The sequence below is a fragment of the Struthio camelus genome, chromosome 15 (genome assembly GCF_040807025.1).
Source record: "Struthio camelus isolate bStrCam1 chromosome 15, bStrCam1.hap1, whole genome shotgun sequence".
Classification (NCBI taxonomy): Eukaryota; Metazoa; Chordata; class Aves; order Struthioniformes; family Struthionidae; genus Struthio; species Struthio camelus.
This window is the reverse complement of record NC_090956.1, coordinates 4904398-4931209: the sequence shown is the minus strand read 5'-3', so window position 1 is coordinate 4931209 and position 26812 is coordinate 4904398. Positions and strand designations below refer to the sequence as shown.

The 26812-nt window shown below is 63.5% G+C and overlaps 1 protein-coding gene and 1 long non-coding RNA gene across 3 annotated transcripts in view; both read right to left on the bottom strand.

Annotated features, from left to right (window-relative positions):
- TNRC18 (trinucleotide repeat containing 18) overlaps positions 1-2818 on the bottom strand; it is a 60972-nt gene extending 58154 nt beyond the window's left edge. The window contains exon 1 of the mRNA XM_068908956.1: positions 2740-2818. The gene's annotated coding sequence lies outside the window, so the exon portion shown is untranslated. The remainder of the gene's footprint in view (positions 1-2739) is intronic.
- A 12439-nt stretch (positions 2819-15257) lies between these two features.
- On the bottom strand, positions 15258-18015 carry LOC138061076 (uncharacterized). Of its 2 annotated transcripts, XR_011134697.1 has the most exons (4): positions 17816-18015; positions 17008-17158; positions 16144-16277; positions 15263-15591 (listed from the first exon to the last, which is right to left on the bottom strand). It is a non-coding gene; the product is annotated as an uncharacterized lncRNA (long non-coding RNA). The 2 variants fall into 2 exon arrangements; XR_011134696.1 differs by lacking the exon at positions 17008-17158 and having other exon boundaries at positions 15258-15591.
- Between the last annotated feature and the right edge of the window lie 8797 nt (positions 18016-26812).

Here is a 26812-nt window from a genome sequence, read left to right as displayed (position 1 = left end):
ATCCTTTCCCCCGGAACAGGACCGCAGAGGGGAAGTTTCGGCGGGCTGGAGCGCCGCTTTTGGGGAAAAAAAAAACCCGAGGCTTGGGGAGGGGAGGGGAAGGGGGGGGGAGCCGCCCGCCGCCCCGCCGGGCCCCGCCGTCCTACCTGGGCGCGCTCAGGCCGCCGTGTCGCGGGGCCGGGCGGCGGCGGGGGCCAGGCGGGGGGTGCCGGCTCGCCGCCCGCCCGCCGCCGGCGGCTCAGGGGCAGCGCGGAGGCGGCGCGGCGGCCGCGCCATAGACCGCGGGGGCCCCGCGGAGCTGCGCGACGCCAACCCCCACGGCAGCGCCCCGCGCGCGGCGGCGCTTAAAAAAAAATAAAAAAAAAAAAAAAGAGAGAGAGAGAGAGAGAGGGAGAGAGAGCGAGAGAAAGGAGGGGGGAGGGAGAGCGCGGGAGGAGGGGGGAAAGCGGAGGGGAGAAGAAGGAGGGAAAAAGGAGGAAAGGGGGGGAGGGAAAAAAAAAAAAAAAAAAGCCGCCGCGCTCGGGCCATGAAACGCGCATTGTTCTCCCGCGCGCCCCTCCCCCCGCGGGGCGGGGCCGCCGCCGCCCCCCGCGCGCCGCCCATTGGCCGCCCGCGCTGCCACTCGGCGGCGGGTAAACAGGCGCCCGCGCGGCCCCGCCCCCGCCCCCCTCCCCGCCGCGGCCACGCGGGCCCGCGCCCCGGCGGCCGTTTCCAGGCTCCCCACCCCCGCCGCGGCGCTTGAATGGGCCCGCGCCGGCGGTGAGAATTTCTCGCGGCCGTTTCCAGGCTCCCCCCCCACACCCTTACCCTAGCCAAGCGCGCGCGCCCCCGCGCGCGCGCGCCCGCGCTGCCCCTCCCCTCCCCCCGCCGCCGCCCCTCCCCCCGGCCGGGGCCGAGGGATCAAAATAGACGATGGTTGTAGCGGCGATTCACTTCTTTTCATTTCGCTCTCTTTAGTGAAAATGCTGTCAAGTTCCCCATTTTCTGGGAAGCTGCCCGTGGAAAGGCGGCGGGGAGGGAGGCAGCAGAGCGCCACCAGCGACCCCCGCCCCCAGTTTTTTTATTTTATTTTTTAATCCTTTTCCTCTCCTTTGCCAAATTCCATCCTCCCCCCCCTTCTTCTCCAGTCTTTTGCAAAACACTTCCCAAGTCGGGGCGGAGAGGAGGAGGGGGCGGAAAGCGCAGGCGGCTCCTCTCCCACGGCCCGGCCGCGGACAAAGCGGCCATTCAGGGCCGGGCCCCCCGCCCCGCCGCTCGGGGGTCTGCCCCCGCCGCCCCCCAACAGCGGGGCACCCCCCCCAACAACCCCCACCCGCCCCCAAAACAACCCGCTGCCGCCGCCTCCCAGCGCGGCTCCGCCAATAGCCCCCCGCCCAAAATGCAGCCCCGACGGGCGCCGGGGCCGCCTGCGCAGCGCCGAGCACCGCCGGGGCCGCCCGGCTCCGCAGCGGCCCCCGCAGCGCCTCCTCTGGCCCCCCCGTCCAATCCTCCCCGAGAGCCTTCCAACTCACCGCCCCATCCCTTTCCTTTTTTTTTCCTAAATTAAAAAAAAAAAAATGTTTTATAAAGGCGGGGGGGGGAGGGGAAATCTAATTTAATCCCAGTCTAAATTAAAAAAATAATAATAATAAAGTCGATTCTCCCCAGCGCCGCCCGCAGGAGAGTTTCAAGCCGCCCGCAGGCGCGCGGGGCGGTTTCCAGGCTGCCCCCGGCGGGCACGGGGGAAACACCCCGAGGTGCCGCGGGCCCCCCCCACGCGTGGGCGGGCGCGCAGCGCCGCGCACCCCCTTCGCTGCTTTTCAGTCGGCGGCGCCGGCGCCGCTTTCCTCGAGAACCTCGCGCGTTTCCCAGGGCGCTTTCCTGCGCTCCAGCGCAACGTACGCACGGCTCCTGCGACGCGCGTTTGCGGCGGGATCTACGCGGGCGCTTATGCGCGGCGCGGGCGGCAAAGCCGCTGCGGCAGAGCCGAGCGCGGCTGGAGCCCCGGCCAACTGCTTCCAGCGGCGCGTTGGGGGGGGGGGGGTTCTCCCTCCCTTTCTGTCTCCTTTATTAGACCAAAGGAGAGGGAGAGGGGCTGGAAAAAAAATATATATTAATGGCTTAATCGCTTTTATGTGGCTTTAAAAAGCATATTTTATAAATGTTTAATGTTTTCACACCCGGCTCCCACCCGCCGCTGTAATTGCGACGGTGGGCTACGCGTGCCACCCATCACCGACTTGGCTAATAAAACCCTGCCCGCTCGTCCCGGCCGGGCCAACGGGGCGGGGGGGGGGGGGGGCAGCGCCGCCGCAGCCCCCCGGCCCGCGTCCCCCCCCCCCCCCGCGGGCCCCCGCGGCGGCGCGCACCGGCTCCGGCCCTTCCTCCTCCTCCTCCTCCTCCTGCTCGCTGCAGGCGCAGCCCGGCTGGGAGCCATCTTGTAGCAGGGCTGCGCTGCTGCAAAGCACGGGGCTGCCCCCTCCTCGGCATCTAGCCCCTTCCCATATATATCTATATCTAATATAGAGAGATATATAAAATATATATATGTTTCTTTTTTTTCTCTCTGTAAATATTTTTTTTCTCCCCACGGCCAGGCTGCCGCGGCTGCTGGCCGCGCACCGCTTTCCCTCCGCGCACAGCCCGCTCCCGGGGCGTTATTGTCCCGCTATTGTTTCCCAGCCGCCCCCCCCCCCCCCGGGGCCCCGGGCGAAGCACCCGGCGACGCTGGGGACCGCGGACGGGGGGGGTCGGGCTCACGTTTTCCCTGCCAGGCTCGCACCGCGGAGCCGGCGGTCCCTCGCCATCGCCGCCCTCTCCAACGGCACCGGCTCCTGGGGTTTTTTTTTGGGGGGGGGCGCTGCCCGGGCGCGGCGGCCCGTTCCCACGGTGCCGCCCCATCCGCCGGCCCGCGCAGGGCCCCCCAAACCTCCCGCCTGCCCCTCTCCTGCCTTCTCCCCCTCTTCCCTCCCCCCCCTCCTTTTTTTCTTCCCTCCACTTTTTCTCCTTTTTTTCCCCTCGTTTTGTTTTTCTTTTTTTTCCCTCTCTCTCTTTTCTTTCCCTCTGTTTGGACACGAAAGTCTCTGCCGGGCTCGCCCCTCCTGCCCCCCCCCGTCCCCCCCGCCCCGCGCCTGGGGGTGCGGGAGCCGCCGGCCGCGCTGCGCAGCGCCGTGCGGAGCGCGCTGCGCCCGGGGGCCGCAGGTAGGACGGGGCGGGCGGGCGGGATGGGGAGGAGACTGCAGAAACGGTGCGTGCCCCCCCCCCCAACCCCGGGCCTCGGGGGGCTGCCGGGCATGGCTGCCCCCCCCCACACGCCTAGTGCAAACGCTGCTGGAGACCTTGTGCCCTGCTGCCTGGGGACGGTGTCCTGGAGTTGGGGCTGTGCTGGGGGGGTGCGCACACACACGCACGCACACACACACACGCACGCACACACACACACACGCACACACACACACGCGCACACACACACGCACACACACACACGCATGCACGCACGCACACACACCCCTTGCTTGCAGCACCGTGGTGCACACTCTCCCCGAGCCCCCCCCCCCCCCCCCCCGGTGCCGCAGCCCTCTCCCCCTTGCCTGGGCTCCGAGGGGTGCAAAGTGTGAGTGTGTGAGTGTGCGTGTGAACTGGGAACAGGCCATACTGTAATCACATCCCGGTCCGTCTGCCGGGAGGCTGCCCCCCCTTCCCCCCCATCACCCCCTCGGTTATCTCCGCATCCCCGTGTATAAAAAGGCTCTGCAGTCACAGCTCCAGAAGTGGAGGATGCTGTGCATGCATTTCGCCATGCATTTTTAACGTGCTTACTACACGTTTTCAGGGTGTTTTGGAACAGGCGAGCTATATTTAAAGTGTGCAGTCAGTGACTTGATTTAGAAAAGCAGGCATAAATCACATTAAAATACTAATAGTGAGGAGCGCACAGCGTTTGGGGAGGTTTGCCCTGATTTGGTTGCCTTCGTTTCTAAAGCAGAACTGAGTGCAGCCGTGGGGGCCCCCCCAGCTAAAACCCTGACGGAGCGGGCGAGCTAGAGAAGAGGGATTTGAAGGCGGAGGGGGTCGCCCGGCAGGATTTATTTTGATTCGTTCTGATGACGAGCAGACAAATTGGGGAGGGGGGAGGTTAATTCGAAAGCTCGGGGTCTCTCCCAAGACAGGCAGCTCACCCCAGTCTGCAAGGAAAAACTTGGCACCCGGACCTGCTGCCCGTGGGGCGGGGGGCTCCGGGCTGGGGGGTCCCCGTAAGGAGATCCCCGGACAACAGCTTGGGAACAGGGCAAAGAATTCCTGATTAATGACCAGAACAGCTTGGGATTTCGTTTTTCTCCATAAATCCTGGCTGATTATAAACCCAGCGCTCAGCCTGGCTGCTGGCTTTGCACGGGAGGGGGGAGGCGACGCGCGGGGAAGGGGAGACGGAGAAACAACCACCGGAGCCTGCACCGAACCCGGAGCGGGGCCGGGGGCCGTGGCAGCCCCCCGGCGCCGTGGCACTGGGGGGCCGGCAGGGCCGAGCGCGTCGGTAGGAGTTACGCACCCCCTCCACCCCAAGGCTTTCCGGCAGGCAGCTCTGAGGTTTGCAAAACAAAAATGCTTCCTAACAGCAGTACGGTTTTCAAGGAAAAATAAAAGTGTTGATGTTTGGGTTTTTTTTTTTTTCTTGCACCATCAGCCAGCATGGGGAGGGCTGACGTTTACACACAAAAACGCCCTTCCTTGCCACCCGGCCGCCTGTGCGCGCGCTCGCTCCCCCCGGCCCGAGCTGGACACCCCCACGGCGCCGGGGCCGTCCCCTGCACCCCGCACCGCGGCGGCACCCCCGGAGCACCCGACACGGGCAGCGCCAGCCCACGCCATCGTCCTCTAATAAACACATTTTGGGACACAGGGTTTGGGCTGTGTTATTTTCCTGAGCCCTAACTCCGGATCTGCGGGCTGTGCGTTTAAACCCCGGCTTGGGCATCCAGACCCACCTCTGCCCTTTTTCTTTTTTTTTTTTTAATTTTCCTCTCCCCCATCCCCAGCCTGTTACAGACGTCGTCCCTGTAGCGATCCGCCTCAAATCCAGTATCACCTTCCCCGACAAGAGCTGGACTGCTCGCACCCACCGAGAAGCCCGCGCTAAGGGGCTTTTGTCACAGCCAGACCGTATGCTTGGGAGATCAGCGTTGTTTTGTTTTGTTTTCTTCCTTTTATCCAATAATAAGCTTTTTTTCATCCAAGATCGAGGGGGAAAAAAGAAACCACAGGAAGGAGAGATGAACTGCACAACCCCTAGATAGCTACGAGAGGAGCACGAATCCCAAAGCTATAATTACCGCTTGCATTTTTGGGCTACGGACTGGCTTCTAAATCGGGTGTAACGTGAGGGAAAGGCAGTTACACCTTTCCGAAGAAAAGATGTGGTTTAGCGGCGAAACGCGTGTGGGAAAGCTCTCCGAACTTGCAGTCGCTGTATAACTTCCCAGCGTTACAGCTTTGCATATGTAAGTTTTAAAACAATCATACGGCCAGCCAAATGGGAATGCTGAGCTCTGCGGGGCGAGATTTTCTACATCAGCAGAGTGAATTGCATATTTTTTCCCTTGAACTGTCACTTGAGTCACAAATACACTCTTGGATGCGTATAAGACAGAGCGGGAGTAGCGGGAGCCGTTCTGAGATCTGCTGTAAAATAGATACCCTGGCTTGAAACATTCCTCCCTGTCCTGGCCCGCAAGAGCGGCAGGTACTTCCATATGCATACAAAACATTTTAAAATGGAAAATATTCACAACTGCTCTTGCCGTTTTGACAGGGGGAAGGAATCGCCGGGCATGTTAAGGAGATATTAAAAGCCACGGTTTGAAGCTCCTAAAGCATTTACTCAGCGGGAGACCCAGGGAGAGAAGTTTAGAAGTGAACTGCCGAGTTGCGTGCCTTTGCTCTGTCCTTCTTAAAATTCACCTCTCCTATCTGCTTCTAATTTAAACAAGCAGAGCCCTCCAGGAACTGGAAAATCCAGATTTGCAATATCTCTCGGAGAAAGAAGACTTGCTCCGAAGGGAGGCCGGGCGCCCCGCCGGCGCAGAGGTCCTGCTCAAGGTTACCCTGCGGCAGCGCTGCGCGGTTTGCACCGAAGTAAAGCTAGTCTTCCTCAAAACGCACGCGCCGGAGGAGGCCAGGGCGCGCCGGAAAGGCCGAGCCGGAGGATGCACGGCCGGCCGCGACCGCGCCGCCGTGCCCGGCGAGGGGCTGCGCGCCTCGCTCCGCGTCGGGCGCTCTTCGGGGCGGCTGAAGTCCAGCGTTTCCCGGCGGCGGCGGCGGCGGCCGCTCGGGAGCCGGGGCGCGCTCGGCTCCCCTCCGCCAGCGCCGCTCCTGCTCCCTCCGCTGCCCGTCGGCCGCCTTCGACTTCCCCGTCCAAAACCAAGGCAGAAAACCCAGCGGCCTCCCCAGGGCACGTTATCGTGGCTTAAAATTAACGCTCACAAACGTATTTCCAAACCCCCGCGTGCAAGGCGCCGGCAGCGCTAGGTATTATTATAATAGATCTTTCGCCTTTTTAACAGCTGTTCATTGCCATTAAAACAAAACGTCTGCGGCTTTATTTGAGCAGAAGCGGCGTTTCCCCGTCACCCCGGGTGCGTTGCAGCGCCTGCGTGGCCTCTCTCGCTCCTGCGCCCAAATCCGTGCCCCAGCCCGCGGGCCGGAGCGGGGGCAGCAAAATCCGGCTCCCCAAAACACTCTTGGGAAGCAAACCAGGAGTCAACCCACGAGGAAACAGGTCCCGGAGGTTGGGTCGAGGCCGCGGCACCAAGCGCACGCAGGATGCGGCCCCGGCGGGAGCGGGCCGGTCCAGCCCGCCGGGCGCCAAGGAAATCCCAGCGGCTTCCCCACCTTCCCGCCCCGGCCGGTGCCTTTTCCCCGCCCCGGCGCGGCGCTGGGGCCGAATTATGATTTCCTTGAAGACGAGCCGAGCAGCCCGAGACAAGACCGTCCCCTCTGCTCGGAGCTGGATTTTGATGTCCTAGCGACTGGTTTTGTGCCGTGCCTGTTAGAGGAAAGAGCTCGGCAGGAGGGGGGGGAAGCGAGATTTAATTATAGAGCCGCATTGTGATTTTGCACACATAGCTGGCTGTTGCAATCAGGTTACAAGTGTATCTGATTTTCTTCCCTCCCCTCCCTCTTCCTCCTCTTTTTCTTTCTTTTCTTTTCTTGGCTGGTTTTTTTTTTCTCCTCCTTTTTTTTTTTTTTTTCCCCTCCAGTGGTCCAAATTAGTTGCTTGTGTTTGGGTGCCTCCGCGCCAGGCTGTTGTTTGGCTCCCCGAGGAGATCTCCGTCAAGCGAGCCGCGTTGCCCGAGAGGAGCCGCGGCAGCTCTTTGCCCGAGAAAGCGGCCGATTCCCGGCTCCCGCAGAAACGCGCCCGCGCCGCTCGCCCGACGGGCCGCGAGGCGCCAAAATCCCTGGAAAAAGGGGGGATTTCCTCTCTGCAGCTGCAGCGCCAAGATAAAGCGGGAAAGATATACGACCCCCACCCCGGCGGGCCAAATTCCAGCAGATTTATTCCAATTTCCCCAATAAATAACAGGTTTTGAAGCAGAGGAAGAGTCCTCGCTATCTCTGTCGGGATGGGAGGAGGAGAAGAGGAGAAAATGCCTTTTAAAAAGCAACTTTACGTTTCCCTGTCGGAGGCAAAGGCCGCCCCTGGATTCGGGACATGTTGTTAGGTCCGCTTAGGAATCCATTGTTGTCCATGTGAATTCTTTTTTACATTTCAAATAACAGGATTATTTCCCCAGGGGGTAATATCCTGTAATTTGAACACAATAATGGGAATAAATTACTTACTTAGAACTAATAACGACAGCCTGATTCCAATATATATAGGAACTGTAACAGCTTTGGTTAGTTAAAGTGTAATTGTGTCGACGGATGACATTTTCTTTCAAAGGAATCTGAATGACTTTTAATTAAATTTGCTGAGGTGGCAGGGAGGAGGGAGGGACGCGGGAGGCGATGGCGGCGGCCCGGCGCGCACCCCGCTCCACCGCGCGGCCTCGCCCCGGCGCGGCGCCTGCACGCCCGGTTTGCACCCTGGCACCGCTGCGGGACGCGGGCATGCTGCGTGTGGGTGGCGAGAGCCCACCGGCACCCGGGGCCCTTGGCCTGCCGGCGTCCCCCCAGTGCCCCGGAGAGGTGGAAGGGCTGGAGGGGGAGAGGGATGGAGGGGATGGAGGGATGGAGGAGATGGAGGAGATGGAGAGGACTGAGGGTAGAGGGGAGTGAGGATGAAGGGATGAAGAGGATGGAGAGATGGAGGGGATGGAGGAGATTAAGGGAATGGAAGGGACTGAGAGATGGATGTGATAGAGCAGTGGAGGAGACGGAGGAGATGGAGAGGATGGAGGAGATGGAGGGATGGACAAGGTGGAGTAGATGGATGGGACGGAGGAGATGGAGGGAGTGGAGGGGAGTGAAGGTGGAGGGGATAGAGGATGGAAGGGATGAAGAGGATGGAGGGGATGGAGAGAAGGACAGGGTGGAAGAGATGAGGGGAATGGAGGGGACAGGGATGGAAGAGATGGAGGAATGGAGAGGATGGAGGAGATGGAGGGGATGGAGGAGATGGAGGGGATGGAGGGGACTAAGGGATGGAGGAGATGGAGGGGATGGAGGGGATGGAGGGGATAGATGGGATGGAGGAAATGAAGGGACAGGTTGGAGGGGACTGAAGATGGAGGGTATGGACAGGATGGAGGAGATGGAGGAGATGAAGGGGATGGAAGGGACAGAGGGATGGAGGGGATAGAGGAGTGGAGGGGATGGAGGGGATGGAGGGGATGGAGGGGATGGAGGGATGGAGGGGATGGAGGGATGGAGCAGCCAGGCCCATGTCCAGGTCCCCAGCGCTGGCCATGCCGCTGGCGAGGCAGTGCCCACACGCTGCCCCGTGCCGCTTCCCCCGTGCAGGGGAGCAGACGAGGCGACGAAGGGCCGCAGGCGCCGGCAGAAAGGCAGGAGGCTCCCACCACCCCGCGGCCCCACGCCGGCGGGCTCAGCCCCCGCGCCATCGCGGCTGCTCTCGCCCTGGGGCTGCTCCTGTCCCCTACACGGCCCCAAAAGCCCCGGGTTTTGCAGCTCCTCATCGCCCGCCGCTCTTCGGGTTGCTTTCCGAATCCGAAGCGCTCGAGGTTCCCGGGCAGGAGAAAGGCACCCGGCGGCGGCGGCGCGCGGGGCGCCCGGCCCCCTGCCCCGAAGCGCCTCCGAGAGCAGCAGCGCGCCACTGCCGGCGCCTCCGGCCTCCTCCCGCACTCCTTTTCCTCTGTTTATCTTGAAAATATTTCAGCGCTGAGGTCCGAGCCCGGGCGGCGGAGCCCGGTGCGGCGCCCGCAGCCCGACACGCGGCCTCTTGTTTATCCAGAGCGAGTTTTACGCATGGCGCGTTAAAGCCCCGCGGGCCTGCTCGCTGCTCCCGAGAGCTGGGCAGGGAAACCCTGCAAGCGGCCCGCGCCGGCCGCCCCGCGCCTCGGCCAGGCCGCGTTCCGCCCCCCCCCCGTTACATGCACCGAGAGGCCCAGGCCTCAGGGGGACGGCTGGCAGGAGCTGTCGCCTGCCGGGTTTTGGGGTTACTTGTGACTTACAAAGCTATGACTAGCGCGGCGCGGGAGCTGCCGCCCTGGGCGCGCGTGACGCCCTCTCTCCCGGGACGGTCGGGCCGTGGTTTCGAGGCATCGCCCGGGGATGCTCCTCGCTCTTGGGCTCCCACGGCAGCCTCCGCCCCCGGCCGGTTATTATTTTTCCCAAGGCGCTTCCTCGGCTGTGATCCCCCTGCTCTGCAAAAGCTCCTGGTTTTCCAGACTAAGGCTTTTCCAGGGTGCCAACGGGTGGCCGGGCCGGGCGGCACGCGAGGGGCGCAGCGTGCAGCCGGCCAGGGCAGGGCGGCGCGGGAACTCCGGGGGGACGAAGCACCCCGTACGCCGGTCTGGGGGGATTTGCTGAACTGCAGCTAGTAAAGCTTGGTACCAACCTCAGCAGGACCCAAAGTCTCTTGGATGAGGCAGGTTTCTCATCCCGGGGCTCCTTCCTGCCTCCCCGGGTGATTTTGGAGCAGCTGGTCCAACGCCGGGCTCCGGGAGCAGGAAAGTGTCGCCCCTTCCACCTCGGCGCTGGAAAACGTCGGGAAAAAGGAGCTGCAGCCGGCCGCGGCGGGGCGCGAGGAACGGCCGCCTTGGGCCGTGGGAAACGCGCCGCCGCTCGGCGGCAGACGCGGAGAATCCGGCGGGAGCAGGGGCCGGTTTCGCGGGCTCGTCGGCCCTCCGGGTCCGGGGAGGCGCAGGGGAGGCGGCAGGCGGCCGGCCGGGAGGGAGATGCTCGCCGCGACGGGGTCTCCCAAAGGCACGGTGGGCACCCGCTGCCCTCCCCGGCCACGCCGGCCGCGAGCGACAGCCCTCCGGCTCCCGCCCGCTGGTTCGGGACGCAGCAAACGGCGTCGGACACGGGCAGCTCCGGGCTCCTGTTTCAGCGCCGTGCGAAGGGCGTTTTTGGCCGCCGGGTCCAGCAAACCCGTTTCCAAGCATCCCTGGACGCAACGCTCCCCTCCGCAACAGGCAGGCGAAGGCGGCCGCGGCCGGGCCACCTCCACGTCCCCGCTCCCTGGGGGCACATCCGTCCGGCCACGAGTTCAGCCACGGCCCAGAGGTACCCCGGGAACCCCAGCCCCGAAACGGGGCTCCTCCTCGGAGCCGGATCGAGCCTTTCGCTCTTCCCAAACAAACCCTGGGGAGAGCGGTTGGCGAGGGATCCGGGGAAAGCCGGGCATTTTGCACCGGTTCCTGTTTCTGCGCGCAGCCGGAGGAGGCAGGCGGATGGCACGGAGGGGCCGGCGCGGCGCAGCGCGGGCCGGCGGCCGCGGGGGCAGCTTGCAGACGGCTTGCGTTTTCAATTTTGCCCCCCTCCCGCTTCGTTTCCAGCTCTCGCCCCTCCTGACGCCCTTTCGAAGCGCTCAGACCTGAACGCGCTTAGCAGCGGCACAGCAACGCGCCGGCGAAGCCCCCCGTGCCGCCGCGGGACAGAAACCCCCTTTTCCGCCCCGCGGGCTCCAGCCCCCGGAGGGCGGCGTGGCGGGACCCCGACTCAGCGTTTCCCGGAGCATCCCCCTTGGATGGGGCCGGAGCCGGCTAAGCCGCAGCAGCCCCAGGAAAGCGCCCGGGGGGCTGCAGACACCCCAAAAGCAACGTTCCCGCATCACCCGCGCTCAGAGAAAATCCTCCTTTTTTTTTTTCCCTTAAACATAGAAACATTCATAACCTGCCCTGGCCGATGAGATTAAATTACCTGCCACTGAAGGAATAAAGGAGGCATTCAGCAGGGTTTTATGTTTTTCCCTGCCAAGGCCAGACGCCACGGTTATGGGCACGCGCAGGGGTCGAGAAACGCACTTTTTGCAGCCGAACGCGGGCCCCGTGCAGCCTGCCCTCTCCCGCCAGCGGGGACCCTGCTCCGCATCCCTCCTCCGTCCCCGGCCCTTGAGCGCCTCCGAGGACACACGCTCCGCTTGCCCGCCACAGGCCCCCTTATCTTTTATTAAAACCTTTAAGAGCAGAAGTCAGGCCCTGCCGGCACAAAGGCTGCTAAATCGCCTCCCGGGACATTCATCATTGTCTTTGACACGTTTTGCTAATTAGCTAAAGCATTTGCGTGGAAAGGGGAGAAATAGGAGCGGGGGGGGGGGAATGGAGAAAGAGAGGAAGAAACGGGCGCAGAAGGGGCCGGGGTCCAACGTCACATCCTCCCGCGGGTCTCCCAGGGCCGGCCCTGCCAGCGGCCGCCGCTGCGGGGCACCGGCTCGGCGCGGGAAACGCCCCCGCAGGCCCTGTCTTCACCCTCCCCGCGTCATCCACGGCACCCAAAATACACGTTTCGCCTTGCACGGTCCGCTCAGAGCCTCCCCCCCCAACCCGTTATGGCATCCTGCGGCAGCGGTGGATTATTTGGACCCCGCTGCTCGGAGGTTTAACCCCCCGCTCTATCTTTTACATGGCTGTTAATCCTCAGGACACATGTTTCCTATAAACTGTTGATATTTAACACACAATAAGTGTCTTATTAAATTGCAGTGACTGGCTCCACGCAGACCCACCAAAAGTGCTCTGGGGGTGGGGGTGCCCCACGGACGGGCACCCGAAGGCCTCCGAGCCTGGAGACACCCGGGCGAACGGGGCGGCTGCAGCAGCCAAGCCCGGCTCAGCCGCTGCCCGGGCGCCCGCAGAGCCCCCCGGCCCGGCCACGGCTGGCTTGGGGGTGGGTGATGCCTTGCACCCAGCGAGGGGGGAACAAAGCAGGGTGCAAGGCCCTTTGCACTGGCTGCTAGCCGGGCGACCTGGGCTGGCCCGGCCACGCACAAGCTCCTGGTTTTGTCCCGTCTGTCCTCAGCCCCCTGGTGAGGTGCACGTGCATGCACAGACATGGACACGTGCATGCACACGCGTGCATGCACACACATGTGTGTGCACTCACACAAACCCCTATATGCGTGCACACACGTGCACTCACACAAACCCATATATGCACATGCACACATGTGTGCACTCACACAAAACCATATACGCATGCACACACATGCGTGTGCACTCACACACCCCCATATACACATGCAAACACGCACACGCACGTGCCGGAGCCCCCGCCCCGGCTGCGCCTCCTGCCCCGCTCGGCCGGCAGGCAGGCACACACCGGCGGCGGCGAGCAAGGGGCGAGCTCGGCTCCCGGAAGCGTGCCGCCCCGAGGGGCCGCGGCCAAGGGCAGCCCCAGGCTTCCTGGCCGCCCGCCGGCCAGGCCTTCCCGGCAGCTCGCCGCCCCGCAGAAACCCAGCCCCGGGTGGAGCGTGCCTGGGGCAGCCGGCTTGGGGGGTCCCGAAACGCGAGAAGGGGTGGCCGTGCCGCTGCTGCCCGCAGCGTCTTCCAGCTCCGGGAGAGGCCACGGCACTTTCCATCGGCCCTGACGACTTCTGGGGGGAAGGAAAGAGAGCGAAACCCCGAGCGAAACCTCTCTGCTCCCCTGCCTTGAAGCCTCCGCTATGGGAGCGGGTTCCCCCCGGGCGGCGCTGGGTCCCCGAGGGAGCCGGAGCAGCACCCCGGGGCCCAGACCGTCCTCGGGGCGGCGGGACGGCCGCATCCCACAGCTCCCGCGGCTGCACCTCCGCACGAGCTTCTCATTGCTGCGCCATGACACACGCCGCCCCCTCCAAAACAAGGCGCTTGCTTATTATTCTGTTTCTAATTTAGGGTTTGGAAATAATTTTCCATCCCTGCTTCCAAACTAAACCATCCAAAAAAAAAAATATATATATATATATATATATTTTAAAAAAAAAAATCTGCTTTCCCGAGAGCCGCGCAGGGGTCGGCGGGAGGGATGCAGGCGGCAGAGGGGGCGGCAGAACGAAAAGCCCGGCGGGAAAGCTCGCCGGGATCCCTCCGAGCCGCTCCGCCGCCGCACTCAGAAACCCGCGGCCCCGGCCGTGCTTAGGCATCGGGAGCGCCGTTGAGCGGCGGATTTTCCGGTCCGCTACGAACCCGGTTCCCGGAGGCTCCCGGGGGAAAACGCCAGCCCTGGGGCCGCCGCTTCGGGCCGAGCGCCGCTCGAAAGCCGCCCCGGCGGGTCTCGCTTTCCCTCCCTTTCTGCCGCCGAAAGGGCCGGAAGGGCTGCAGGGAGCCGGCTGCGAGGCGGCCGCCGGCGCGCCGTCCCTGCGCAGCCAGGCAGCGGCGGCGGGAGGAATTTCCAAAAAAAAAAAAAAAAAACAAAAAAAGAAAAGGAAAGAAACTCGAAACAAACAGTTTTGATTTATCGCTCGCAAGAAGAAATAGAGCACGTTGAAAGAAAGCACAGGAAGTCCTGGGGATCGTAAATCCTGCCTGGGAGCAGATAAAGGCAACGCGCGGCCACGCGCTGGGAAAGCAGCGAGGTTACGGCCAGGGCGGGCGGCTAACGTTGAGGGAACCCGGGGGCTTTTTTTCGGGGGGGGGTTAAAAAGAGCAGCGATCGCTGCCAAGCGGCGTGAGCCTCACTCGGCTGCTGCCAGCGCAGGCGGACGCCGCAGGGCTGGCGGAAAAAGCAGCAAACGGCACCGATACCTCCCCGCTGTCCCGTCGCCCCGCGCGGGGCCGGGGTCGCTGGCGGAGCCCCCGGCGCGGCCCCGATTCCCAGCGGCGGTGGGGGGGGGCGCGGGCGGGCTGGGGACGGGGCAAGCAGGAGCGCGGCGGCACCGTGGCCCCCAGCCCCGGAGGCAGCGCCGGGCCGGGCGCCCGTCGCGGCGGGGACGGCAGCAGCACGCGCTCGTTGGGGCTCGCAGCTCCAGCAAGGCTCTGGCCGCCCGGCGGTTTGGAAGCTGCCTCGGACCCCGAAGAAACGAGCCAAAGCTGCGAGCGGCTTCCCGAGGGGTCCAGCCGCTCATCCCCGCCGCGCAGCGGCTCGTCGAGCCGGCAAGCGGCCGAGGCGGACGGTGCCAGCCTTCCCCGCGACTTTTCCTGAGGCCTCCTCCGGGCTGCAAAAACCCCCCGGGAGAGGGGCATCCCCCGGCCTGGCCAAAGCCCGGAGGCGAAGCGAGGGGCCGGGAGCGCTGGGGAAAGAGATGCTGGGGAAGAGGGGGGAGGATTTAGGAAAAGAAAAGCATTGCCCCTCCGCACACGGCCCCGGCGCCGGAGCAGCTTTCCAGAGAGCATCCGAGCCCTTTGCCAGGGCCAGGCTTTGCCTGCCGCCTCCAGATTAAAGGGCAGGTTATCGGATGGCTGGCAAGTGCCTGCTCGGAGACCCCCCTCCACCAGCACCGCCGGGCTGGTGCAGATCCCGCTTGGGCGCTGGGGCGCGAGAAACCAAGCAGGGCGTATTGAGGATGAGGGGAAAGGGGACCAAAAAAAAAAAAGAAAGAAAAAGAAAAAAAAAGGAAAGAAAAAGAAAAAAAAGAAAGAAAAAGAAAAAAAAAGAAAGAAAAAGAAAAAAAAAAGCAGGAAAATTGTTGGCCGGGCCCCAGCGCTCGGGATGCGGCCGGCGGGGGAAGATGTCATGCGGGAGGAATGCGCGGAGGCGCGGGAGCGGGCGGCGCAGCGCGCCGGGGCCGGCCCCCCCCGCCGCCGGCACGAGCCCCGGCCGGCCGAGGGGCCCGGGAGGCGCGCGGGGAGCCCGTGCCGCTCCGCCTGCGCCGCCCGCGCCCAGCAGCGGCCACGCACCGGAGTTTTTCCCCCGGCCGCTTCCAGCCCTGCGGCCCCGGTGCCGCCCCGCCAGCCTCGATTCAACTGCCTTCAGGACGCTTTAATGCATAAAAACGGCGAAAACGGGTTTTCGTGCAGCCGCTGAGCCGGGAACGCGCGGCGAGAGCGTAAGCTGGCGCCAGCCCGAAGCGGTCGCGTCCAACGACTCCCGGAGGCAGCGGAAAGACTTCCAAGTAGGCGTTTGAACCACGTCCTCAGCGACGACTTTTAACTCCCTTAGAAACTGCTTTTAACGACTCCTTGGGCCGGCGGCCGCTCCGCGTCTCCGGGACAGACCTGCGTGTTCTCGCTCCCGCCGTCCCCGGCGCAAGGCTGCGCCCGCTCCGGCGCCTCTCTCCGCAGCGGGCACCGACGGCTGTAAAAAGACCCGCAGTAAAAACACGAGCAAATTACGAAGCGCCCCAGAGCCTCCCGCCGCCCTTCCCGGGCTGGGGCCAGGCGCTTCCCTGCCCCGTCGGCGCGCCGGGACGCCGGGCTGCCCGGTCTCCTCTGCCCCCTACAAACCGGGAGCGGAGCCCAGGCTGTTTTACTCCTGGAGCTGCCTGGGAACATGCTCCGGGTGCCGTCGGGGTGGGGGGTACCGGTGTCGGCTGGGGGCCGCAGGGCGACCCGCTTCCCAGGCGGGCTCGGGGCCCCTCGCGCTTTGCTCGCTTCGGAGAAGGTTTTTAATTCGTATCACCGTCACCCCATGCGCTGGCTGGAGAAACAAGACTTCGCCTCGATGTCTGAAACAGCCCCAAATCGTTCATCTTAACTAATACCCCCGGGGCGGCGGGGGGGGGGGCGGTAAATCACCAGCCTCTGCCCGAGGGAAGGGGAGATGCCCGCGCCGCGTCCCCCCGCTCTGAGCTCGGCCCGGCCTCCCGTCCGTCCCCATCCCCGCTCTCCGCGTCCCCCCAGACCGGACCTTACGCCGCCGAGCACTGAAGAAACCGTTCAAAAAGGGGGGAAACTGCTGGGTTTCGCTCTCGCTGAAAGCCGGCTCCGCATCAGATGTCCCCCCGCCGCTCTCCAGACCGGGACCCCCGGGAGCCGCCGGGGCTGCAGCGAGCCCAGAGGTTTAAACCAGGCAAGAATTACAAACAGGATCCCTCCCCAGCCCCCCCAAAAAACCCCAACATTTCTCTGGGAATGGAAACGTTTTCACCGCGCTGAGCATCTGTAAAAACCCAGACAGCCCCCGAAACCTTGCCGCAAGCGGCGATCTCGCCAGCTGTGCACCCTTCTGCAGTTGAACCCGTCCCGGCCCCCGGCGGAGGGGGGGGACACGTTTCAAACCGCGTTCAGGCAACCCAGCGCCAAACTAGGGATGTTTGGGACCGGCTGGGGGATGCTCCTCCGGGACGCAGGGCTGGCTTCGGTCCCCCTTCGCCCACCAAAAGCAGCTTTGGCCAATCGTTAATAACCCGCCGCAAAGGGGAAAACAAGCCCTTCGCGCCCCATCCTCTGTGCGGCCCAGAAAACGCCGTTAAACTAAGACGAACAAACAACCGAATCGCAAGGCCCAGAGAAAAATCACGTTAACCCAACTGTGAATCATAAATACCAGCGAGGGGTATTTACAGGCTGATTTGCAAAGTGCATTTAAACTGCGGAGGATCAGAAAAGCAGATAGTCATAAATGCAGGCGACGTTCATGAAAAAATGCTTTGATTAGGATCTGGGCAGCATTCAGCCCAGATGTTCGTTTGTCAATGAAAGAGGGATGGGGGGGAGGTGAGAAAGGCTTTAAATTAATCTTTACAACTAGAAAGGAGCTTGTAATACACACCATATGGGTAGAAACGTCCTTCTAATCCCCTCCCCTTCCCCCAGAGCAGCTTGTTTGGAGTCAGGCCGGGGTTAGCATCGTTCCCGGGCTTCAACCCGGCCCGAATTTCGCCTCTCCCTGGTAGATGTCCCGTCCCCCATCAGCACGTATCCTTGGATATGATAAAGGAAACAAGCAGAATATGAACCCAAACCGCTCGGCCCAGCCCGGCTCCACACAAGCTTTTTTCTTTTTTTTTTCTCCTTTTTTTTAGCGTGAACAAACCAAACCGCGAGTCCTCGTACAGCACCATCTCTGTTTTACCATTTCTTCCCAGGACGGAGATACCTGCTTCCTCCCCTCCCTCCAGCAGCCACATGTGGTTTCTTTTTACCCCTTCCCCAAGCGGAGGGAGGGGAGAGGAGGGACGGGGTTGTTTATTAAACGCCATCCGTACAAATTAATTCCCCTAACGGACTCGTCGACAGCACGGCGTGCGTTTCAACGGACGCTTTGCCATCTTTCGGCGCCGACCTGCAGCTCGCTGCAGAGCAAACGTGCGCAACAGCGGGCTGGCGGCGGCGGCAGGGCCGAACCGACAGCGAAACAAATAAGAGTTGAACGCGAATCCCAGGGGTGACGGGCCAGAGCCGAGGGCGCCCAGGCAGCACGCACACACGCACGCGCGCACAGTCGTACTCGCGCACACACGCACGCGCGCACAGTCGTACTCGCGCACACACGCACGCGCGCACAGTCGTACTCGCGCACACACGCACGCGCGCACAGTCGTACTCGCGCACACACGCGCTCTGCAAGCAGCAGCTACCTGCCGGCTGCGGGCGGCCGCGCTCTCGGCTTCTCCTCCCGTCTTGCTCCCTCTCTTCCTCCCTTAACAGCTGCCGGGAGGTTTCTTGCCGCCTTCGAGGGTCCTCCTCCTCCTCCTCCTCCTCCTTTTCGCCATCCTTGCTGGCCCGCTCCTCTCCCCGCCGGGGACGGAGGAGGCGGCGACGGCGGAGCTGCCGGGAGGGGAGGAAGACCCCGCGGCTTTGCCGTTCCCCTCCGTCTTGGCACGGCCGCCGCAAAGTTGCCCCGCCGCAAAGAGTTTCGGGCTGCCGGCAGCCCTCGGGGACGCGGGGCAGAGCCGCCGCTCAGCGCCCCGCGCGCAGCGAGGCGGGAAAGGGGAGAGACGGGGCACGTGCAGTTCGGGGGGCTCTGCCGCCTTGCACGCGCGAGGAGGGCGGCGGGAAGCGGCTGCCGCCGGCTCCAGCCCCAGCAGCTCTTGCGGCAGAGCTCCCCCGGGGGCGAAGGGCGAGCAGCCCCCAGCCCCGGCCAGCCCCTCCGCCGGACGCGGTGCCCTGCCGCAGCGGGGGATGCCGGCCGGGGAGCCGAGCGTGGCGCCGGGACGCTGACGGCGCTGCAAACGGGGCAGTGCCGCGCGCCAGCTGCACCCACCGCCGGGGGCCAGGGCGAAGCTGCGCGCGCCAAGCCGGCAGCGAGCCCGCGCGCGGGGCCGGAGGTGCCGTATCCTGCCCGCCCGTCTTTGCACACGCCAGCTCCGTGCTGCTTGCTCGAGCGCAGCCGGAGCCGTTGGCCCCAGGAAGGGCCTAAAGCGCCGGCGCTCGCCGGGAACGGCAGGCGACTTCCAAGGGAAGCGAAGCGGGAGCGGGGATGGGAGCAACAGGCATGGCCTGCAGGCGCTTGCTGCAGACCCCAAACCAGCGCGGTACCTGCCAAGGGCTCCCGGAGCCTCCTCGGCCTCCCCGGAGACCTCTCTGTCCTGCAATGGAGACCCCAACGCCACGAGGGCCTTGGCCAGCAGCAGCCCAGCAGCAGCTCGGCAGCTCCCCGGGAGCCGTCGTGGCTAGCTGCGCGGTCGGGAACGAGCAGCCCATCTACCGGGCTGTTATTTCTTTAACTGTTTTTTTAGCAGGGAGCTGGAATAGAAACATTTGAGGACCCAGCTTGCCACTCGGTTGGGTTTTCCCACCAGCCACGGTACCGGGGACGGCTCGGATGGTTCCCCTCCCTGGCTTCCTGGCGCCGCTCATCTTCTCCCTGTACCTCGACGGGGCAGGTGGTGGGATCCAGACATCCCAGCAAGGACGTGGGCGACAGGCTCAGAGGCACACGTGGGAGGACAGCGTCCAAAGGGGGTTTGCGTCTCCTCCACGAATCCGTCCCACAAACCGATCCGCCGCTGGTGCCCCGTGAGCCCAGCACCGGGGCTGCGAGACGAGCCGCAGCATGGAAAGTGGAGCAGCATCAGGACCCGAAACGCAGCCCCCCTGAGCACGTACCCGCTCCAGCCATCTTCCAGCCTGAGAAGCCCGCCACGAAGGGTCGGAGCCGGTTCAGCGAGCGATTCGTCTGCGTTCCTGCCAGCTAGACAGCCCCCGCTGCAAATACGGGCTACAAAAATATTAATGATCGTCATCATAACGGCCCTTTAATTTTCTTTCTATACGAAAATAAAACAGCGATGTTTGCAGAAGGTTCTCATTTAGGGAAACATCTGGAGTCAGCACTTCTCCCCCGAAGGGCAGCAAAGTGGTTCAGGGAAACATCAGCCTGCGCACGCTCCGGGGGAGGAAGAGGAGGAGGAAGGAGTTGATTAGTCCGGTCCCGAGGGGAACGGATGCAGCACGCAGCTCTGTTCCCCAGATCCCGACGCCGAAGGGGAGCACCGCACCTTCGCCGCGCGGCTTCGATCGCCCCCGCGCTCGCCCCGGCTGAAGGACCGCGACCCTCCAGCACGCCGCAAAGGTGACCCCGGTCCCAAAAGCCGCCGTGCCCACAGGGCATGGTCATGTCTCAAGCTCACGGTCCCGCCATCGTTTCCAGGTCGAAGCCACCCCACTGATAACCAGACCCGCTGGGCTCTCCTCAGCCCCCAGGTTGCTGCCCCCCCCAGGCTCTTACGGCTTCTGGTGGCACCCAAGGGCCCACGTTGAACCCTGCAAGGAGAAGGGAGCTACCACGGAGGGGCAGAGGCTGAGGAGGACTCAGGACTACCTTGCGACACGCTGGGCTGGGAGGTCCATGCCCAAGGCTTACAACTTCCTCGCGTCCTCCCAGGATGGGAGAGGTGGGACGGAGGGGGACGGGGGGTCTCCTCCGCGCTCCCAGCTGCCGAGCGGCTCCCGCTCCTCCCAGCCGCGGCTTGCGCCTGTGTGGTCCTGCGGGACCACGGCGTGACAGTCCCTGGCCCGTGAGGGGACACCCGCGCTCATCCAGGGCTGCTGGGACGGACGGCGCCTGGGGGACCCCAGGAGGGCACCGGGAGCAAGGACGCGGGCGGGTGGGAAAAGGGGTTTCGTAAAGGCAGCAGATGGGGGGGCCACAGGCTCGCGTCTCAGCCCGGAGCGCTTGTCCCAGGCTGAGGGACAGGGGACGTCAGCCCTTTCTGCAGCCAGGGCTGGCCGGCGGCCCCGTCCCCCGGCTGTCACGCAGCCTGCAGTGACATCTGCTGGGCTCTCGCTCGGGCGGTACCCGCCGAGCCCCCGCGGCCGCTCGAAGGCTGCCGGCCTCCCTTCTCCTTGCCGGGCGGCCTTCCCGAACCGTCCCGGGGGAGGGAGAGCAGCCGTGCGGCGAGCGGGCAGAGCACCCCGCGCGACGCTCACCGCCCCTGGGCGGCTGCTCGCCCTCTGCTCGCCGCCAGCTTCCCCGCCGGCCCGGGCCCAGCTGCCACCCCAGCTCCGGCCCCAGGAACGGCCGGCCGTGGCTCGTCCGGCGCCTTCCCAGCCGGGGCCCCCTCGCAAGGCCACCTCCGTCATCCCCGAGGCGCCTAGCCCCCACTCAGCCATCGGCACGCGGCTGCGAGCCCCTGCAGACCCCTGCCCAGGGCGAGGGACCCCCGGGATGAGATACCGCGATGCTCCCGGGAAGAGCAAACTGCTGTGTCGGTGTTAAAGGAGCAAACGATCAAAGTAGGAGCCGGCGTGGTGGTGGTGATGGTGGTGGTGGAGGAGCTGTTTACCCAGGGCTGATTTCGATTTTTCTCCTTCCAAACATCAGCAGGATGCTGAGCCCAGCCTCGTTATGCAGATAAAAGCAATTAGAGCTGGCCCAGGCTCTGCCCACCTGAGGCGGTTTATGGCACGGGCAGAAATCGTTCCTGCGAGGCGAGGGGGACAGCAGCAGCCCCGGTGGCACGGGGGCCGCTCCGCTCTGCAGGCGCCCCGGCCCCGGCGCCGCAGGAAGCCCAGCCACGCTGGCGCGCTTCCTCACCTCGATAAAGACGTTCTCCGACCTCAGGCTTTCTGAAGCCCTCGGGGGAAGGACTTCCCAAGGAAGAGTCACCCCGTCTTGCAGGGAGACGCCAACCCTGCCGGCAACAAGTTCGCACAAGCTCTTGGCACCGGAGAGGAGGGAGGACTAACGGAGGGGAATGAAGTCAGAAGTGACTCTGAAGCCGGTTTTCTCTACCAAGTTGGAAAGGGCTGAGTCCCCCCAAAAGGCATTGCTACGCTCTTTGGGACGGCGTCTGAGTGGATCCGCTTTGCTGCAGGGTGCTTTTAGTTTGGGAGAGGGTTGAGCACCAGCAGAAAGGGGCAGAGCAGAAACATGCTGCATGCAAGGCAGCAACCTTCCAGGAACTAGTTCAGCTTCAAGTTCTGCCTTTGAAATGACCTAAATTCACTGCTGCAGGGTTAAAAAGCAACGAAAGTTCCCCCCCCCCCACCCCAGCACACAAAACACCTGGAAAATGAGTCGGCAGCAGTCACAGCTTGGCTGCAGCAGAGATGCATCCAGAAGGGACCAAGGGAAGGACGCCCAGGGGAGCGGGCCCTGCTGCGCATTGAACAGGACGAAGCAGAAGCATGTTATACCTGGGTGAGCAACTCCCTGCAGCAGGTTTCAGCAACGTGTTCAGAGGAGGCCGGAGCACAGGCAGAGGTCGAAGGAGCTGCAGCAGCAGGATCCCACCTCTAACGCCCGCTTCGCCTTCCCGGGGCTCACGGGAACCGGCAGAGTTTCACCTAAGGGACCAGACACAGGAGCGTAAATCAGCAGCAACGCCAGGAAATTCATCACCTTCCTCCTGTTGTACCTCGATGCAACAGGCAGGATTTGTTCCCAAAACCCACCCCCAGAGGTGCACGAGAGCGAGGATACAGGTCGGTTCTTTTAATATCGATCTTCCTCCTAAATATATATATATATTTTTGTCTTTGCTGTTATTCTGGATGCAAATGGAGATGGATGAGCCGCAGCGCAGGTCTGCCAGGGCCCAAGCAGCTCCAGAGCGAGGAGCTCTTTGCCTCTGAGGGTGCTTTGCCCTCCGTTTTCACCGGGAAGCAGCAGCAGCGGGAGGCCCGAGGGACCCGCGCCGTGCCCCGCGCCGCGGAGGCTCTCGCAGGCGGCTCCGTGCAGCCAGGAGAAGCTCCCTGGCAGCTCCTTCAGCCCGGGGGCATCTGTTGCAAAGCGTGCTGAGAGACTTTGTTCTGTGTCGCCTCGCAGCGCTATTACGTTTAATCGAGCGAGCATCCTGCAGGAAAATACCCCAGGCCTGAATCCCGTTTCCAGCCACCCCCTGTTCTCCGACTCGGTCCCCTCCGCCTGCGGAGATCCCGGGTGGAGCGCCCGTGCGACCGCGGAGCCCTGGACTAGCTGCGCTTCGCGGGGGGCTTGGGGAATCGCCGGGGGGCTGAGAGCACCGAGTGAGCTGTTTCTGCCCCCCAGCTCGATCAGCTCCGGTGCACGTCCCCTGGAAGGCGTCCAGCAGCGCGCCATCACCGAGGAGAGACGTGTTTTGCAGTCCCAGGACCGCGAGGGTGCAAGGCTCTTGCAGGCGTCTGCTCCCACGCTGAAGGACGGGAGCGAGTCCCAAAGCTTTAGGAGCCGCGGATCAGCCGAGCATCTCGACAGCCTTGAGGCAGCCCCGGAGGCAGAAGCTTGCTCAGAGCAGCACCCTTCCCCGGCCGGGCCGGGCTGTCCCGGGGGTGCCCAGGTCAGACCTCCCCCGGCCCACGCGGGCTCCTCTCCGGCACCCCGACGCCCGTCTCTGCCGGGTGGCCCGGGCGAGGGGTCCGGCCCCAGGCCCCCCAGGCCTCGTCGCTCGGGTCTGTCCCCTCCGAGCCAGGCACGTCGCCGGACGGGGATGCTCCTCACAACACGGGGTTACACCTCGAGCTGCGCTAGAAGGGGACGCATCGCATCAAACTTCACCCCAAACCTATTTATGGGGACTGAGCAGCTCGGTCCAGCTCCCTCCGGCACGAGCCGGGAGCAGGATTTCGCAGCTGGAGGCGGCCGGCGAGACCCGGGGGAGCCGCGTGGAAAGGGCTGAGTCAGCTCCAGGAAAGTCACTCCGAGACAGGCCATTTGGCAGGCAAAGGTTGGGAAGAAGCTTTTCTTCCGTAACAGAGCCGAGCGAATAATTCAGAGTGGATAAATTATTCACTACGAGTTTAGCCTTCCTCTGGCAGCGAGTCGTCCGCGAGCTGTTAGCAATTATCCCGTGTTTATTTGTGATTCAGAATTTTGAGTTAAATTATTCAGACAAGTCGTTCCCGGGCTCAGGAAGAGTCCGGGGAAAGAAGGCGATACCTCAAATAACAGCAAAAAAAAAAAAAAAACCAACAAAAAACCAAACCATCATCAAGATGAGTTTGTGCTCCAGTAAGACGCGATGTTGTTACGCATCTGCAGCTCAAGAAACATGCAGGGCTGCAACAGGCCCTACAGCCAGAGGCAACGCAGAAACACGCACCGCGGACGGGTGGCGAGGAGGCACCAGAGCGCTGGGTTTGACGCAAACGTGCACGAGCTCAGCTCCGTTTCCAGCCGAGAGCTCCCCATCGTCCTTGGGTTTTCGGTTTCCTGCGGACTCATCTGTCGGGAGACTCGTCAGAAAGGACATCGAAGGAAAGAAAGTTCAAGCAAAACAAATTGCAATTTCTCTTTGAATGAACGGCTCCAAAATTGTTATAATGAGATATTTCCCCGTTTTGTTCGGTAGCCGGCCTGCTCGGTGGCCTCGCTACGCCCACGCAGGAGCTCGCCGGGAGTCATCAGCTGCCGCCAAACCCCCGGGCTGGATTTCTGCCTCCTGGGCACGAGCCCGACGCGGCTGGCAGAGGGGACGCCCACGTTCTGGGCTCCGGCGAACAGCACGCTGTTTTCAACTGCAGCAGACCTTGCTTGAACCACGACGCTCCCCGGACGCCTTCGTCTACTCTTCGTTCTCCGAAGACCTAAAACGGTGCCGTCCTCAACGCGCAAGGCTGCCGGCTCCGCTGCTTCATCCCGGAGGTCGCCCCATCGCCCGAGGCGGCCAGCGGCCCTCACCTGCGGGTCCTCTCTTCGTGGAGACCCCCGCCGCAAGCGGCAGCGCTCCAACCTTCCCAAATACGGAGAAAACCTCGGCGGGACAAGTCCGGAGGACACCTGCGTCATCACCCCCACCCAAGAGACTAAAACTAGTAATAGTAAAGCCCCAGAATCTCCTAGCTGGACTTTAAGCCTCTCTCACGGTTTTCAGGGTTGAACTCGCCTTTGCTGGTTTCTCGGGGCTGGTCACCCCGGGTCCGGCGGTGACGGCCCTGGAGCGGCCCGGCGAGGCAGCAAGCCCCAAAACCCGTGGGGCTGCGACGCGCTCTGGCCTCGCAGGGTGACAGCGTCTGCTTTAGAGCAGCTGGTCTTTTTTTTTTTTGTTCTCACCCTCCCGAACACCGAATAAATACAGTGCGGCCGGTCTGCCGGACCACGGCCAGGCGGAGGCGTCCCGGAGCAGGGTCAGCGCTCCCTGCTAAGGGGCATCTCGGAGGCGCCGCCGGCCGTCCCCGTCCCGCTCCTGCTGGCCCTCGCAGAGGTTTCCTTTGGGTCCGAGTGGTGGGAAACGTCGGCGCTGTCGCCTCTCGCAACGGAAAGCCTCCCCTCAAGCGGGGGCTTTGGCGACCTCGCGCCCTCCGCAGCCCGAGGCCGTGCGAGTCTCCCGGAGGTAAGCAAACCGCTCCCCGCCAGGAGCCAGCGGCCGCGGGCTCAGAACCGACGGAACAGGTAAAAGAAAGAAAAGGGAAAGGGATCTGCGTGACTGTTCCCCGGCAGATGTTTCATCACCCGAAAAGGAACGCGTTTCCTCCTGCTGTACTGATGTTCCCGGTAATAATACGCATTTCTTCAATTTTCCCTTGAATTGCCAGTCATGCATTAAAAAAATAAATAAATAAAAAGCCATTGCCTAGGGACGTGCTAATTCGCAGACACGGCCGCCCGGAGAGGCAGGCGAGGGAAGAGGAAGGGTCTCACCGCACGACGGACACGGCCGACGGACCTCCTTTCTTCAGGAAAACCAGGTTAGACAAGGGTGAAACAACCTTCAAACAAAACCACAGCGGACGTTTTGCAGTCGCCCCGGGAGGCAGCCGGGCGTTACCGGTCGGGAGCAGAGAGGCCGAGCAACCTACCCCCATCCAGCTCCCAGATCTCTACCGTCCAGCTCTCCCACCACGTCCCGAGCCCCCTTTGCAGTGTCCTGGGAAGACAAGAACTTCCGTCACGCCTCGTCCTGCCAGCACATGGTGGGGACTTGCAGCAATCTGGCCCCAAGGCCTCCAGTGTCAAAACTGCCAAAAAGGAGAGCTGCTGACCGGGAAGGGGGGGGACGTTGCTGACCCACTGACCAGTTCACATCCAGCGACTCCTCAGCTACCTTCTGAGTCATCGGGTCAGGTCACGCCAGTGCCTACTTGCTCCTGCTGTCCACAGCCTTGGCTGGATCCCCTGACCCCAGGGCACTTCTTGACACACACATGCTGGACCTCCACCTTTCCCAGTGTGTCATCCCATGTGACAGTCACCAGTTCCCAAGATCACGTCCCACCAAGCCAGCTGGATGTCCGCATCTCAGTGCCCTAAGTATCCGCTGCGGACAAAGCTGGAAGGCCAGGGCAAGAATTGCCCAAAGCACGTGGCTGACCCATGGCCACCAGGAGGCCCCAACAGGACCTTCCAGGGAGATGGGAGGAGGAAGCTTTTCTAACAGCAGGAGAAACATGATGGATAACCATTTCCAACCTCTCCTCCTTGTTCTGTCCCACGTGGATCAGGGCTCGCACAGTCCCACGCTCGCTCACGGTCCTTCCTACCTACCGACTCCTCTTCCACTGCTACCCAGACAGGACTTATCTCCTCTCCACCTAAACCACTGTGCCTCCTCGTCCTCTCTGCAAGGCTCCCACTGCCCCCAGGGGGGTTGCCAGTGCCCACTGGGGCTGTAACACCAGCCCAGAGACCCACAGCCCAACATCTGAACGTCCTTATCAGGACCCGGCCCGGCCGGCCATCCGTTTTGCTCTGGCGCTGCGTCTGCAAAGGGCGCTGGACGCGGGGAACACCGGCCCTGAGGGTGAAGCAGCGTTACAAGGTGCAGCAGCTCCACCGCTCGTGGGCCAACCCTTCCCGGCGGCACGCGGGGAGCCCCGGGGCTCCGGTGGGCCACCAGCACCGCGGCCGCCTGCGCGCGGCCCAGCCGGGCCGGGAGGCTGCGGCCGGAGGCCCGTCGGCCGAGGCACGGGAGCTGCGAGACCCGCCGCTCCTGGCGCAGAAATATTCCGTCCGGGGGAGAGGCGGACGGAGACGGGCCCCCGGCACGCAGAGGCGCGCGCCCGTTAGGGGAGCTGCCCCACGGCGCGGGGAAGCGGCTCGCGAAGAATGCTGCGCGTCAGCGCTCGGCCGGCAATCAATAACGGAGGAATGCGGCGGTTCCGGCTCCGGGCGCTTGCCAGACGCGCCTTCGGATTGAAACGAGGGCCCTGAAGCTCCCCGGGCGTCCCTCCGCGCGGAGGTTCCCCCCCCACCAAAGCCAGGCGCGGGGATTACC